A 16043-nucleotide genomic window follows, 5' to 3' on the forward strand; every position below is an offset into this window, starting at 1 on the left:
TCTGCTGCTGGCCTGGTCTTGCCTCTACCTCATCCCTCCATTGGCTCCCTCTCCTGCACACACCCATTTAAAAACACTTGTTTTTACCTAGCACTGTCTTTAACTGCTCTTCTCCCTGTATGTTGTTCCAATGTCTCGACCTCTCTGCTTCTCCTCCCCCAGACTGCCTGTTGTCCCACCTACAGGGTCAGTTCATTCTGCTCCCTGCCTCCACAGCGGAGGAATGATCTAATCAAAAAAGCTCTTTTCCTGACCACTTTCCTGGGTCTCTGCAAGAGTCACCTGTTTATACAGCACCTGTGATCTCCTCACACTGTTGTGAGCTTTTACCACCAACTGGTGCTGCACTCTGCTCAGTGACATTCCTTCTGTGACTCCTTCCCTGCGTGCTGTTTATATGTTGATTTCACTCTGCGCTGAACAGGTGTTGCACTTTGAACACGTGGCTGCCTCACTGTTTTGTTTTTTAAATGAAAATTTTTCATTGTATGTTCTGTAGCATTGAGAATTTAAGATTGTATGACTAATTTGTTCTATACTATAAATTTTAATTAAATACGTAAAGCGTTAATTTAAAATCATTTTAATTGTTGTACAACCTTAAATGTACACAAGCAAGAAACATTGTTTGAGTGCAAATAATACTCTTCTAGAACAGGAACCAAAGTGTAAACAATTTATTAACATTGTTTGAAATAATGCCAAAGTTAATATTGTCAAACGTGCCGAGGTGAAAAAGGTGAAGTACTCAGAAGCACCCAGAGCGCCATTTTGATGGAACTGTTATGTGGGACTCATGGCCAGATTACAGTATATGAGCTGCCTAAAGGACTTTCGCCCTTGCATTGATGTGCAATCACTGGTGTCTATTTTCAGTCATGTCTTCTGCTTCCTTTTTGATGAATGATAGCAATAGGCATTCATAGAAGGTCACATCGTGTTGATGTGTTCACTTGGCTGCAGCACAGTTAATCACTCACTCTGAAGTAATTCACTTGGACGAGAAACTTAAGAATGCTCTTGCTCCTTTTTCAAGTGGGGTATGTTGATGTTATCTGTCTTTTTCCAGTCCTTACATTACATGGGCATATTCATGTGAAAAACTTTATCCCTGCAGATGCTCTTTTAAGAGTCCATCAGCAACTCAGAAGGCTTGCTTGTGAGTAATTCTCCAGAATCTGTCAACCGTTCACTTCAACTAGAAAAAAAGTTCTGTATATATTAAACTCTGCCCCATGGCACCAAAATCCATTACCAAGATGTAGTTTATCAATTTGATCAACAGCACACTTGCATTGGATTATAACTGCAGGGGTCTTTCCCTAGGGGATAAACATTCCTGTCTTTAATGGAGCACAGTGGCTTTTGTCTACAGTGACAGTAGGTAACCATGAATACCCGGGGGTTTAGTTTGATGCTCTTTGCATTGCGTTTCTACTTGTTTTTTGGCAGATGTTTTCTGCGAACCACTGTACCAGTTCATCATCCGTAGTTAGGACATGCTTTCACCAGAGATGACTCAATCATCAGCATGTCTGGCTGAGGGAATTGTTGTCACTTGCGATTACATTCAATGACTGGAGTCTGTTCCTTCCACTCAGACTGTGTTCTTTCAGAGAATCCTTTTTAAGGGCGTATTTATGGACCCAGTTATTATTCGTCCTGTTTTTTATATACGGTATGTAGGTATACAGAGGCGCATTCACACTGTACTCATGTACATGCAAGAATGTTTCAAAACATATTGTATCTCACATGGAGGAAAAACCTGGGAAACTAAAAAGCTGCCACTGAAGATACTTACTGTAATGTTCTGTGGTACTTCCAACCCATGTAATGATCCAAGGGATAATGTTTAATTTTGGTTTATCTAAAATACAGTTAAGTTGTTTGGTCCAATTCTAATAACACAAACCCATGAACATGAAGGGATAGCATACTCAATACTTTGCCTTATCTGTTCTTGTTGAGGAAATTAGCGTGCTCGTTTAAGCTCCTAAGGGAATGAGCCAGGGAGGCAGCTGCAACAGTGAAGTTGTGGTATAGGGAGAGGAGCTAGAACAGATGCCACAGTGTGACCTGTAGCCAGGGGGCCCACAGGCAAGCGGAAGTGTGACACTAGAATTGACTAGAATTTGACTGAATATGCCATATAGTATACAATACAGCAATATAGTACAACAATACACCATCTAGTAGTTTGATACAGAGCAATAATAAAAGTACATGAACAAAACTGTAAGTCAATTCTTTGTTGTTTCACAATTAATATTTCTTGATTGTTTTTCATTGAATGATTGATTTTGTACTGTTTGCTGTCTGCCTGTAAAAAGTAGAAATAAGAGAAAAAACAATCTGTGTGTATAAATAGCTATAAAACAATAATGCTCTCTGGAGTTTAATTTTATGTTAGACTAGTTTGTTTGTTTTTTTACAATGTGCATGATGAAAAAGACTGATTTTTATTTAAAGACATCATGTCTAACATTCTTCACACAACAAGCTGGCTAAGGTAGAAACTAAGGTGCAATAGAAAACCGGATAAAAGAGCATATTTCACTGTACTGAAGCCCTAAGATTCTATTATATGTGTTATTGTAATGAACCCTACATATCAACATTGAAGGTGACAGTTATGACTAACATTATGCCGTCTTCACACATTAAAATGCAATAGCACTGTCCTGTGTACTGTCACCGACCATACATTTGATTTGGAAGGGTCCTTTTGAAATAAAATGGAGATTAACGATTTAAGCTTGAAGTACCTTATACAAGCTTAGATTTTCAGGTAAAGCAGGATATTTTTTCTCCCTTTTGAAGTTTGATTTTTTTGTCAGTGTAAAACTGGATAAATAGGAAGAGCACAAAAAAAGTCTTTGAAGATTAATTGAATCACATTTGGAATTTTTTTATGCAGAGACGCTGTTTTTCAAAGACAATTTGTCATCTTGTCTGAGGGGAATCAGTGCACCCAATGAGAGTGAATTTTACTGCCAGCATGTCTGGGCTTGTACTGTGTAAGCTCAAACCACAAACGCAAAATAGATGTTTACCTTAACATCTTGCGTATGTTAGACTCCAATCTGTCACATCTGTGCTGTGTTCAGAATACTCAACACTTACAACTGAAGCATTCTGGACAATCTGATATGAAATACCAGAATGGCAAAGAAAAGCATCCTGCATGATAATTGTCAACTACAGGGGCTTGGGGACAGTCTTGCTTTTATAGGTGCATCAGTGAATAATGGCCATTAAATCATGCTAATAATTAACCAATAGTTGGATTAATTCAACCAAAAATGTAGTTATAATGAAATAAAATCTGGTCAAATGTTGCAGGAGAATCTGTGTCCAGGTCTTCTGGTCTTTTTAAATCTCTGGACTCTCAAGAACAAGAATAGGCTTTGACTTTTCCACTTAAATAATGAATGAGTTCAATAAGGTAATTCTGTCCCTCCAGGGGTGATGTTGTACACCCCTTGAACTACTGTAGGTGCAAAAATACGATTACCTTTTCAAAAAGCTTTGCTTCATTGGCTCTTAATCTGTATTGGTTTCATAAAGAATATAATTTTTACTGATATCAGCTCTGCCTGTATAAACATTTGTATGACAATTCAAGAGTGCAGATGTGCACCTACTCCTATTTTTTATTTGCATCTGTTTTTTATGCGCATGGTTTATTCGTTTGAAGTATTAGTGCCCACATATGGCTGTTCTGTTGCTGTGTGTAAAATTGAGACATATAATTCAAGCCATAGTTTTGTTTTTGACCCCAGAACATCCACCTGAATGCAATTACTGGAAACTGGCTTTCCTGCTGTCAAGGTAATATGGCTGTAATTCTTTTAAAGGGCACTTTAGTGATAAAGGGAAGGAGCAAAGACTTGGTTAACCTTGGTATAATCTGAAGACTGAGCTCCATCGGTTTCCACGTTTATCTGACTTGCAGGATTACAAACACAGTGTGGTCTTAACGAAGTGTTAATTTACAGTATATAATGGAAAGCAATATACAACGTGAGCACCTCCAGTAAACAAATTTCTCCTTCTGAAATATAACGTGGAAAAGATCAGGTTCAGTTTGTTTCAGAAGCATTTACACTGGAGCAGCGGTTCTCATGGAATCCCTGAACACAGGGAGGGGGGCGATCCCTCCTCTACCTGTGGGATTTCATCCTGGCAGGACACAGAAGCAAGACAATTGAATGGCACAGCCCCAGACAGGAGGGTTGAAGATCAGACAGACGAAAAGCAGGACTGCTCAACCTTTGTTATCTTGTAGTTCTTATTAAAATGTGGAGACCTCTTCCTGTTCGGAGGAGACAAATACCAGGAGACACTAAACCTACGCAGGACTGAGTCTGGAGAGAATGCTGTATTCTGATCCAGGGGAGGTCTCTGTGAGACACAGAAAGGTTTTTAACAGATGCTTATTGAGGATATTTACTAAGAGGGCAGACTTGCTTCAGGAACATTTTGCAGATATATTTTTTCACTTCATCATATGATCATCTCTAGTATGTCAAAATGCACACCTGTATTTGAAATTCTGTCACCACTATATACTGTACTGCAAGCAGTTTACTACAGGACAGCTGAAATAAAGAATACTTTAATAGTATTGAAGAGAAATCCAAAGGCACTATATAGTGATAATGGTAAAGGCAACTATTTAAGCACATACCTGTTGTACAATATGATTTTATTTACCCAGCATAAAAAGCACCTTGTCATTGTCACAGCTCTCAACACGAACCTTACTTTATACTAATATATATCATCAGAACAATATCAAACTCATTGTCCTTTATAGATTTTCTTGCCGTACTTTATTGCATAAAGATCTGAAGATAATGTATCTCTGACATTCTCCAAGTTAAATATCGGAACAGAAATCCAAAAATTAATGACCAGGAACACTCCCGCTGTGCTTCCTGCCAATATGCTGCTTTTCTATCTACACACTCCAGAAGCTATCATATCATAATCAGCAATGAACATTTTCGTGCTGGATGAAGTCTGGTTGTTCTGAGATATCCAGCAACATTTTCTCTCTCTGCATCCAGGGGGGTGCGGCTCATACTTGAGAAAAGCTAACAATTGTTGACTCAGACTCAGGGGGAAGGAAATCCAAGGGACTGTCTTTAAATAACAGATGAATTCCTATCAAATCGTCTAAAACAACATTTCCACTCTGATTGCTTAACCACACAGCCAGGTTCAGACCACAGCCAGCACATTTCTGCATTCCAGAAATTGACAGCGTGTCGGCCGCCTCTCTGTTCATTTCTGACTTATGCAAGTATGTTTCGAATTCAGGTTAAGTGGCTGAAGGGACTTGCCCTAGTTTTTAATGATCATTTCAGATATCCTCTAGAACTCCCATTTTCAGTCCAAGTGGAAGGCGACAGAGTTTCTTGGGATTTTGTTGAAAAAAAAGAGATTTAAGAAAATGCGTCAGTGCTTTGTTTGGTCACATCCAGATATCTCTCAATGGACACAGACAATGTCCTTTGCACAATTACTTGTGGGAAAGCTCAGTGAAAGCTTCCTGTATTTCAGGAATTGGATTAAGGTGTTGACATGGCTGTATCCTTGCCTTTTGCCAAGACAAATTTAAAACCAACATTGAGCAAGGAAGATAGGTTGCCAATACTCTTCACTCGTCATGGATGAAGACAAAATCCATGTTTTTAAAAAGAGAATAACTGGTAATGCAAACAAGCATGATTCCCGCCAATCCTCAACTAGCAGAGGGTATTTTATGTAGCCAGCACCTGATGTGTTGTTTATAATTGTGTGCCCACTAAACTTCTCTTCTTCTTTTTGTAAAAAACAATGCGGGTTATTATCTCTGATAATGACTTTGAGAGAAGTAGGGATTGATGTCTAGATGTTGCACTAAGAGATCAAGCTTTCAGACCTTTTAGACAATGCCTACTTATAAAGACAGGTTATCTGGCAATTGGATTCTAAAGTCTGCTTAATCATTGTCATATCAGCTTTGCAGCAGACCCTGAAAAGGCACTTTTACATGAAGGTTTTCACAGAAGGCAAGAATGTCCAGTGTTTTATGAAACTGAGTGTCAGGGAGATCAATGTAGTCTTTAGCTGTAACACAGAAGCTGCCAAATCATATACAACTATCACAAACCTTATATTTCTTTCCTGTCTTGCCCTGAATGTGCTCTAAAATCTCTTCCCAAAGAAAAAAAATCGAAATGAGGAGATAAATGTTTTTTTTGCAGACATTAATTATATTGAGAGAAAGATATCAGCTGACAGTTGGTCAGTAAATGTGTGTAGGTTGTGTCTCTTCCTGGCAAGACCACACTGCGATGGCTCAGAGACACTGTTTGAGAAGTGACCAGGATGGAACAGCAGTCTTTGTGAATTAACAGCCCCCCGGGGCACAAATTGCTTCCTACATTCCTCACATAAAGGATGCTTTTACATATTGAGTGAGCCCCAGTTTGTTTTGAATGGTCTTTCAATGTTACCTTTGTTTCATTATGAAAATGGATCAACAGCCTTTCTTCAAAGTACAGATTAGAGTGCAGGAAGGTATATGTCACCACATCATTACAGCACATGTTTGCTTAATGTTAATGTAAACATATAGCCCAGACTTTAAACTTTCACCCTCTTCTCATTAGACTGATGACCCTGGGTTTCCTGTGCTTTGAGGACCTAATACAATCATATTATTGGGGTTGTATTTGAAGAGAACCTCTTAAAACAAATACAGTGTGTTTCACCTCCTTACTCTTAAAAGACTGATATTCACCAGTATTTAATTTTGATCTGCACCATGTTGTGCTGCTTAAGATTTAAGCTGCTACCAAGGTTGTATTATGGAAGCAAAGATAATAAGACAAATAAGATGTAGGGACTGAATAATATCTTTTGCTTTCTGATGTACTGCAACCCTGAATCCACTGGATTGTGGCCAGTTTGTTTATTATAATGTGTTTTATAATAAAATTATTACAATTTTATATGACGCAAGTTTCCACTTGGACTAAGAATGTCTTCAAATAAAGTGGAACTGTAGCGTTTACAGATGAATTAGCAAAAATATGCATCTATTCGAATGCGATGGTTCCTTTTTCTGTTTGCATCCAGAGCTCTTGAAAATATCTTTAGTATGGTTACAATGTGGTTAGATTAACATAACAACACCCTGTGTGGAGTCAGTAAAAATTTAAGACATTGAATTACTGTTGAAATTTTAATTTGTACTCCTTTTTAAATATCTGTCAGACCCGTATCATTATTATTTTAAATTCATTTTAGCTTGACTTACAAAGCCCTGGCCATGTGACAAGGACTGAAGAATTCCAGGAATTCCAAGACCAGGGAAAACTCATTTGTGTTACTTCTTTGCTCATTCTCCAAGACCATCCCATCTGACTTGCCTGTTTTTTCGTAGCTACTGTACTTGATCTGTGGATCTCCAACTGCCTCCTCTTCAAGGATGCCAGGTAAAGGGTCAGTGTGAAGGGGCTCTTTCCTGTTGTACGTTTTGAACGCACTTTCATGTAGTTTTGACTGGTCTATGGTTCACTGCTGCTTCCTTTTGTCTCTCCCGCACAGGACTGGTAAATTCTTATTCAGTGTCTATTCAGATATAATGGAGGGTTTTGACTACAAAATGTTTATTCTGTGTGTCTAATTCCTTGTCTGATTCAATGTTTTAATTATGGTATTATGGTATATCAGTTTGGACCTACAGTATTGGCCTAATCCTGGCGTAATACTGGAGTGAGAAAGACAAGTTTTGATTTATATGACTAATGTTTATATTGTATTAGCCTGCGTGCTTAACATGGAACTTCAAATTTCTTTCATGAATCACACAACTCGAAATAACTTTTTTTAGAGCTTGTGGTGAAAGCTTTTTGTTCATTACTTTCCTCATAATATATTTTGATGGTGATCAAAGCTTTGCATGCTCGTCAGTACAGTTCAGTTGATCATTTGGTAACTCCACAGGGAAAATAATTGAATTAGTCTTATTGATTTCCTGAAAATGCACTTTTCTCAATGAAATTAGGATGTAAAAAACCTGTACTACAAAAGGAAAAGTAATTGGAGTTTACACATGGTAAGGGTAAATGTAGTTACTTCCCACTGAAAACACACTTCTCATTAAAACAAATCAGATTTAGCTCAATGCTGTCTTTTGCAAAACGAGGTAGCAAGATAATTATTTAATTTTCATCTCAATGTAAACACTGCTCCACAAACGATCTTCCTGTAACCTAACCTTTGTCCCCAGAGGAAATGTACAGTCACTGCTCCCTTCCTCTAGTGGGATTTGTGTACATGGGTGCGCTCAGGAAATGAGAACGGGCTAGTCACCTGTTCCAGTGGCCTTATGAAGAGTTCCGCTCCTCATTGTCGTGACACAAAAGACGACAGTTATAATCATTTCGAGTTCTAAAACTGGCTCTTAAAGCTGATTTAGTCCTAAAATAACGTTTGTCCGTTATACTGCCCGGGATTGATATCGCAGTTTTGTTTCCTGACATAAACAAGAAGAAAAACATGCCATTCCTGTTTTTGCGCCCTTCACACCACATAGTAAAAGGCGTCAGTCTTCAGGCCAGTGCGCTGAAATTCCTGTACCCTCCGTTTCAGGATTCTTGCTGTGTTCTGTGAGATGTGCAATTCCTGCGGGGAAGCCCTCCACCTACTTCAAAAATCTTTTGAAATGCAAGCAGAGCTTTTATATTTAGACTCTTTGCTTCCTTCCTCCATCTGGGTTAAGATTGACCTAGAATCCACCAGAGCTGCGAGGCTGTCTGGGTCCTGAGAGTCCCTTCCTCGAACAGGACATACTCCACGGATCTCGGGAGACATCTTGGATCCTGCTTCACTGCAGAACAGAGAGGCCGCTGGGCTGGGGGAGGCTGTTGCTTTCACGGCACATTCGATTTCACTGCAGCAACAAGGCCATAACAAGCAATCTGGTACCATACCGGACCGAGCAGCCCGGGAAACCAGGAGGTGGCTGAATGTAGCAGGGAGACTGCATCTTCCATTTTGATACAGTGGGACAGTCTGTGGATCAGAGAGGGGTGGGCACCTGTACTTCGCAGGTGGCTTCTTACAGTATGTGTGCCAGTTACCTGTGTTTCTGACAATTAGAGAAAGGGATTAAATCCTTTGCCTCATTGGGCAGCAGGGAACATAGGTCCTTAAGAAACACATGCCTGTATAAGTACGTTAATACTGTGTAATCATGTCGGTGTTATCTCTGCTCAGAATTTATTATTTTATACCTGGCCTTCCCATTTTCTCTGTCAGATCCTGTGAACACCCTCTTACTATCTCAAGTTTATTTTATTTCAACAGGCTGGCTGGTACAGAACTTTAGTAGATTTTGTTCTCTAAAGCCTAGATTACTCTTTGAAGCAGAAGGAGTGTTAAAATGTGTTCTTTACACTGCATGATCAGCAATATCATATCATTCAGCAGCAAAGAGAAGATAGCTAACAAACATAAGCCAGTTACTTTGTTCAATCATCTTTGCTACGTTCAACATGATTTAGGGGCATACGAGCTCTTAAAGAAACAGACAGCTCAAAACATTCTTTAGATCAGCAGCTACAGTACCATAGAATACAATGGGAAGGAAGATGGGTGTGTGCTTGATCTCTTTCTTAACTTTACAGACCAAGCCTGAGAGATTTTAACAACTTGAAACGAATGTATGGAATCACAAACCATCCATTAAATGATTCAGAGACATAACACTGGCATCTCCTAAACAAAAACCAGGTCCCAAAGCTATTTTATGTTTTTTAAGTCTACATTTTGAAATAATCTCACAAAGAACTTGAGTTACAACACATTGTGGTGTGTCCTCTTGTGCTTAAAGCAACGTTTTATGATTGACTCCTAATGCTACAGTGCATGTGTGAACAAAGAGGATTTAACTGATAGGAGGACACACCTTCTACTACAGATTGTGGATGCATTGTGTTCCTTGTAAACTATAGATACACTGCACATTCATGAACAAAGCAGAATAATAAAGCTGTTTTTAGAGAATAACCATGAACTCCCATTTGCTGCTTCACTGGTTCCAGATGTTAAAATAAAAGAAATGCTGACAAGAGGAATGGATTGAAAGATTGAAAGGAAATAGATTATTTCCCAAGCCATTCAAAGCGTGTTTCCTTTATTCAGCACCAAGAGTAAATATTTTTCTCTTCATTCCTTTTAAAAAAAATGTATTAGCTTGAACCTTAGTTGATTTTTTTTTCTTTCAGGCTTAGTTTCTTCTTTAAAGCAGAAAGAGGGTTAAAATAAGTCACATCCTGGAACTTAAATCTACAGCAAAAATTTAAAAAATTTCAGTACACTGTATTGTGAATCTTTTTAATGTTGTTTTTTGATTTTGACCATCATTCTGAAGCACTGTAATTTAAGTTTATTTACAAATTAATGAAAAGTTGGGATACCCACAATATAAAAAGAAAAAAATATTATGATATATAATATATCCTAAGAATATAAACTAAAAAGTGGGAAAATATTATTTATGTAGTATTTTAACAGCAAAAGTCTTCTGTTTCAGTAATACACTTTTTTAATTTTCAAAGTGGTTTGTTCACCTTTGAGGGAGACACTGTTCACCTCTAACCCTCGAGTATTAACCTGCAGATGTTCAGTGTACAGTGTCAAGAAAAAGTAGTTTTTTCACAGAAGACACAAACAAAAAGACTCTACCGTGAGAATGTTGGATTGATGCAACAGAGAGAGCAGCTGAAAGCTTATTTCTCACTATGCCCTCTTATTAAATTGTTACTCCTTGAGGTCAGCACGACTCCAAGGAGCGAGTTTGACAGCGGAAGTTTTAATTCAAGCCTTTCTCTGCGCAGACAGTCCTGTATTCTTCCTTTCAAGAGCTGGACTTTATGCCACAGAGCCTCATTATCCGTTGTCTCGTGTGATTGCTGAGCTACAATCCCTCTGCCAGTCCGTGCAATACTTCAAGGAAGGCTTGTTCTCTTTTCTGGGCCGCTCGTGTCCACCTTCTCTCGTGTTTGGAACTGTTCTCCTAGCAGGACTCTTCAGCTCTGGAGGCTGGGCGGGGGCTTTAAAGGAAACACGCCAAGAAAATGATCTCTGGAAAATCAAAATAATGAGGCTCATAAATAATTTCTGATTTCTTGTCTCGTATTTTATTAGTTTATCCACGCACCCCCTGGATTTAGTATCGATCGCTTATTGTATGAAATGCCACAGTTCGGTTACTCAGGTTATTTATATATGAAACTTCATCTCTGATATGAGACGTACATGGCTCTAGAAAAATGCTTTAATGAAGTTTACTTTGCCTTAGCGACACAGAACAAATAACCACATTCAGCTCTTTTGTTTTGCCCCAGCCATTTAAATATTTGTGTAAAACCATAAATATTCTTAAGCATTTTACTTTTTTAAATAGTCCGGTATAATTTGCATAGCAATGAGCAAATCCTCGTCAGCTAAAAATAAAGTAGGAATTGCAAGAGCGTATTAAGGGCTAAACTAGAGTATTAACGTCTCAATTATTGTGCAAGTTCATTTAAATAACCAAAGCGCAGGTGTATTTTCCTTTCAGCGATTTACTTGACGTAGGCTCTGCTACAATTAACTTGGATGCATCGACTGTCTAAAGCAGCCATTAAGCTCCTACACACATCAGTCTGTAATTACCAAGCCTTTTAATTACCGTCGCTACCTGAATGGCGTTTGCATATCACCTGCTCTTGTTGCGTCCTTAAAAATCAGTAGAAGCACGCAATTAAACTGACAAAACAGGTCATGGTTTCTACCTAGCAAGCGTTTACTCATTTTGTGTGAATATGCGGCTTAATCTCATTTCAATTCCTTACATAATACATCACTTAGAGACAAATGAGACACGCTACCGTGTCTAAAATACGAATATTCATCATATTGACTAAAATTATAACTCTGCCCTATAAGACACATCAATAACAATTGAGTGAAAACACACAGGTAGTTTACGGTACCCACGCTTTTTTAGTTGAATGATTTTTTAAAAGTCTTGATTATTAAACAAGTGTTGTAAATTGAAAAAAATAGACGAGCTCGATTTACGCACTTTCCCCAAGTGTGCTTAGATTTGTTCAGGCGGATGTAAAAATAGTTAAGATGAATGTTTCAAATTACTTAGAAATCCCTTTGTTTTCGGTGAGCTTGTTACCGCTTCAGAAATGCTTCACAGGTTTTGTAATAAGGTGGAGCCGAATGGGTTCTCCACAGAGATTTTGAAATTCATCTGGGCGTGAATGAATAAATATTGGAATCCGATCTTGAATTAGTGCGCGATGATTGAATGGGAGAAAGCTTGTCCTGAAGAACGGAAATATCGGCTACAGTATATAAGAGGGAAATGGTGCATCTCTGAATCGTGTGACAAAGTGATAAGTGCGCCACACGCATCTCCGGTACCTCCACCGGATTCAGAACCAAAAGGTGCAGAATTCCGACCAAAACCCTGTTACCCTCAGCTGGGTTGTTAAAAGAAAAAAGTCCTATGACCCCGTAATGGAGCGGTTTGCGCCATCAGGGAGAAAAACTGCAGCAATTCGCAGCAGACGGCGGGGTAACATCTGCAGCAGCTGGAGGTAATCATTCTCTCGCTATAAAGAAGGTTCTGAGCGCCGGTCTAATTGGCTTGGCGTGGAGTCAGGTTACTGCGAGTCCGCAGTACGAATCCAGGGTTCTGAGCGGTGTCGGTTGGCTTTCCCGCAGGTTAAAAGGGAAAAGCTGGGTCCTCTTTTTCTTTGCTAGTCAAGATTAAAAACGGGAGAATGAAACGCACCCGTATTTTTTTTTTGGAATAGGTTAACATGGAGAATTCAGGGCAAAGGCGGTTACAGACTGAGGGTGGGGAGATGATTACTCTACCGGCAGTCCGGCTTCACCCCACTCGGGCTATAGCAATAGGGTACCGGTACCCTACAACAGAGTGTCCATGTGCGTAGGCCTTCCACAACACGCTTTCAGGTTGAGAGGGATCGTAACAAAGGCCCTCACTTGAAACGCGTTAAAGGGAAATAGCAAGGCTATTTTTATATTTCTAGGTTTAGAAAGAATCTGCGTCGATGAGTGAATTTCAAATCACAATTAAAGTCAAACGTACACCGTAACGTGTAAAACCTCCAATTTACATGACGAAACAGAAGTAATTTCCAGATGCGCGCAGCGCCATATTCTCCGATGCATAATGTGAGAACAAACTTCCGGTGACGTGAGGCGGTCCTATTGCACTGTAAACAAGCAGTCTTGTGAATACAGTACCGCTCTTTTAATCCCATAGAAATATCGCTCTCGACTTCTACACGGTTTTGCAACAAATACTACTTGTTAAAGCTGGTTGCAGGTCATGTTGGCGCATTTCTGCTGTACAACTAAAATTATCCGCTCATAGGTCGCACTGTATGAGTCATTACAGTGACTAGTGAGCAGGAAGGGCCGCTTCACATCGCAGTTTGCACAAACTCTCACTCTCGCCTGTGGTGAGACCGGGGGTTTGTGACAACTTTGCGAACTCTGCTTTCTCAAAGTACATGTTTTTGTGCTTCATTTGAAATTTTAAAAAATGTTCTATGCTGTCAATGAATTTATTTTGTCACTGAGATTTTATAACAGGTCAGAGATTGTTGGGACTGCAGTTTCCCTAAAGAGGCTACTTTTTTGTTGACATACTGTGTTTTCATATTCCAGGCAAAGTGGGGAAGCAATTAAAAAGTAAACAAGGTTAGGATGTCTAATCAAAGTTGATAAAACATGGTATGTATTAAGACCTTAGAATAAATTAGTAAGACTGGTTTAGACTAGAATATTGCGTGAAGTTTGGACATCAAGATATAAGAATGTTATTGTTGCTCAGAATCGACGTGGAAAAGACCAACAATTAACACTAATCAGTTAAAAAAACAAATCTTTTTAGTGTCTACAAAGGGATCATATTCCTCATTTATCCTCAAAAACATTGACAAAGCCAGCACAGTGGACGTTCTTCAGATCCAACAACGAAATGAAACAGACAAAACAAATGTGCGCTATGAAGAGGCATATCTGTTATGGAATAAAAAGCTGTTCTTATTTTGTGTAACCTTATAAAGCAGATTATGTTTGGACAATCAAATTTAAAGGTAATTGAATGAATCTGAATTAAATAGAATGAATTTATTGATTTAAATAAGTGTGACAAAAGGTATTCTCCCATCCGAAATTCGGGTTTCAGGTGATTTTGTTTTTTCTGGATCATAACTAGTCTTTCACTGCTTTTAGTCAACACCATAACTTCATTTTAAATTTCACATCATTCCAGTGAACTGACCACTTCCTGTATGATATCAATCTACCTCATCCTACCTGTGTGTGAAACAGTGCCAACACACACCTACAAACTGCCGAGGAACGCCGGGCTGCCTGACTTCACCATGAAGCTTGCCTGCAGTAGGCTGACACACTTGCATGCAACTGTGACATTTTAGACCCTTTTAAGAAACTTTGCAATTTTCACACTGTCTTCAGGGGAAGACTTAGCTCCTCATGTTCACACAATGTGACAAGCCAATCTATCGCGTACAGTTATGGAAAAAATTCTGTTTATTGAAGTGGAATTCTTCTTTACCGTTTAAAAATAAGTCCTTTCTTCAACATACCTCATGTATGACATATCTGGGTCTTCACCTTGGAAATATGCCACAATCCCTACCCACAAGAAAAAATGCTTTTCCCCATTCTGAAATATTCAGAGTTTCGTATTTATATACAAAATGTGTATATTTAGAATACAATCAATAAAAATTATATTTTGATTATTTTGCAAGTACAATATAATATATTTGTGGGTAATGCCATACAAGCATTTGATGATACCATCATCACAAAAACAACCGAACCGAACCGAACTCGGGCCCCCTGCTGACCTCTGCTCCACTGTGGTTTCTTTCCTCTACGGTATTTTCCAAATCGCCTAATTCCTGTGTTATGGTTCCGATGGAGTCCTCCTTTCAGCTTCAAAACGACCTAGTTTCCTTTAGAGAATGTCCTGCGGTTTTCATTCTGGTTTTTGGCTACAGACACCACTGTCTTGCCCTCTGCATCCAGAGGGGGCTCCTTCTCTGTCCTGTTCCTAGTCTCCCTGTGCTTTACCAGTTCTTCCCGTGTGTCTTGTTGTCTGGGGCTATCTTTTTCAGGGTCTCCCTATCCTCCGGGCTGGGCATGGGGATCGGGTGTCGTGAAACTCGCCTCACCAGGTCGCCCCACGTCCGCTGCCTGAGGGGGTCTCTTTTCCCCGACTTTATCCGCGTTTGCTCCATTCCTGCCCCTCCGCATAGGGTCTTCCTGTTCTGCCGGTCTGTCCACGGCTCGCCTCCAGCTTCCGCGACCACCACACGCTGAAGTCAGAGCAAGAGGTGTCCACTGCTGCTTTACAACCCTACTTACCCAACAACAGCCACCTGACCGAGAAGAGTCACCTGCCAGCCCACTGTACCAGCGTGTGCGTTCCTTCAAAATAAAGAGACTCAACATTATCAACTTAACTGACCCAGGAAGGTAGAACTGCATCGATTTTGTTTTTTAAAAAATGCCATGCTAAGGAGTTGTTCACATTAATCAAATCACGTTTTTCATGAGTGAGAAATAAATATCTGAATTTATTGTTAAAAACAGCTTAGATGTCGCACTCGTAATTTTGTTTGTGGGCACTGTACATAACTGACAACAGAGGTAATATGAAATTTGCTTCTAGTTATAATGTATCTATGTGTAGTTAACTTGAATGTCCTTATTTCCCATAAATTAAACATGACCAGCAGCCAATTGTTATGTATTGTTACACACAGACCTACAACACAAACACACCAATTAAACAGCAGAAGGCATCTGGAATGTGAGGGAAACGGAAGATCTGGTTTGCATCTCCAGCTTCCCTATGAGCATGGTTTACATCATACAGTACATCGCTACCATGCTGCAGGCTTCTGAACAAC

General features: G+C 39.3%; 1 long non-coding RNA gene across 1 annotated transcript; it reads left to right on the forward strand.

Annotated features, from left to right (window-relative positions):
- Nucleotides 1-11906: 11906 nt before the first annotated feature.
- LOC148649479 (uncharacterized) lies at nucleotides 11907-15721 on the forward strand. The gene is made up of 2 exons (XR_015926363.1): nucleotides 11907-12659; nucleotides 15246-15721. It is a non-coding gene; the product is annotated as an uncharacterized LOC148649479 (long non-coding RNA).
- Nucleotides 15722-16043: the final 322 nt, after the last annotated feature.

The sequence above is a fragment of the Lepisosteus platostomus genome, chromosome 14, assembly GCF_059453375.1.
Source record: "Lepisosteus platostomus isolate fLepPlt1 chromosome 14, fLepPlt1.hap1, whole genome shotgun sequence".
Taxonomy (NCBI): Eukaryota; Metazoa; Chordata; class Actinopteri; order Semionotiformes; family Lepisosteidae; genus Lepisosteus; species Lepisosteus platostomus.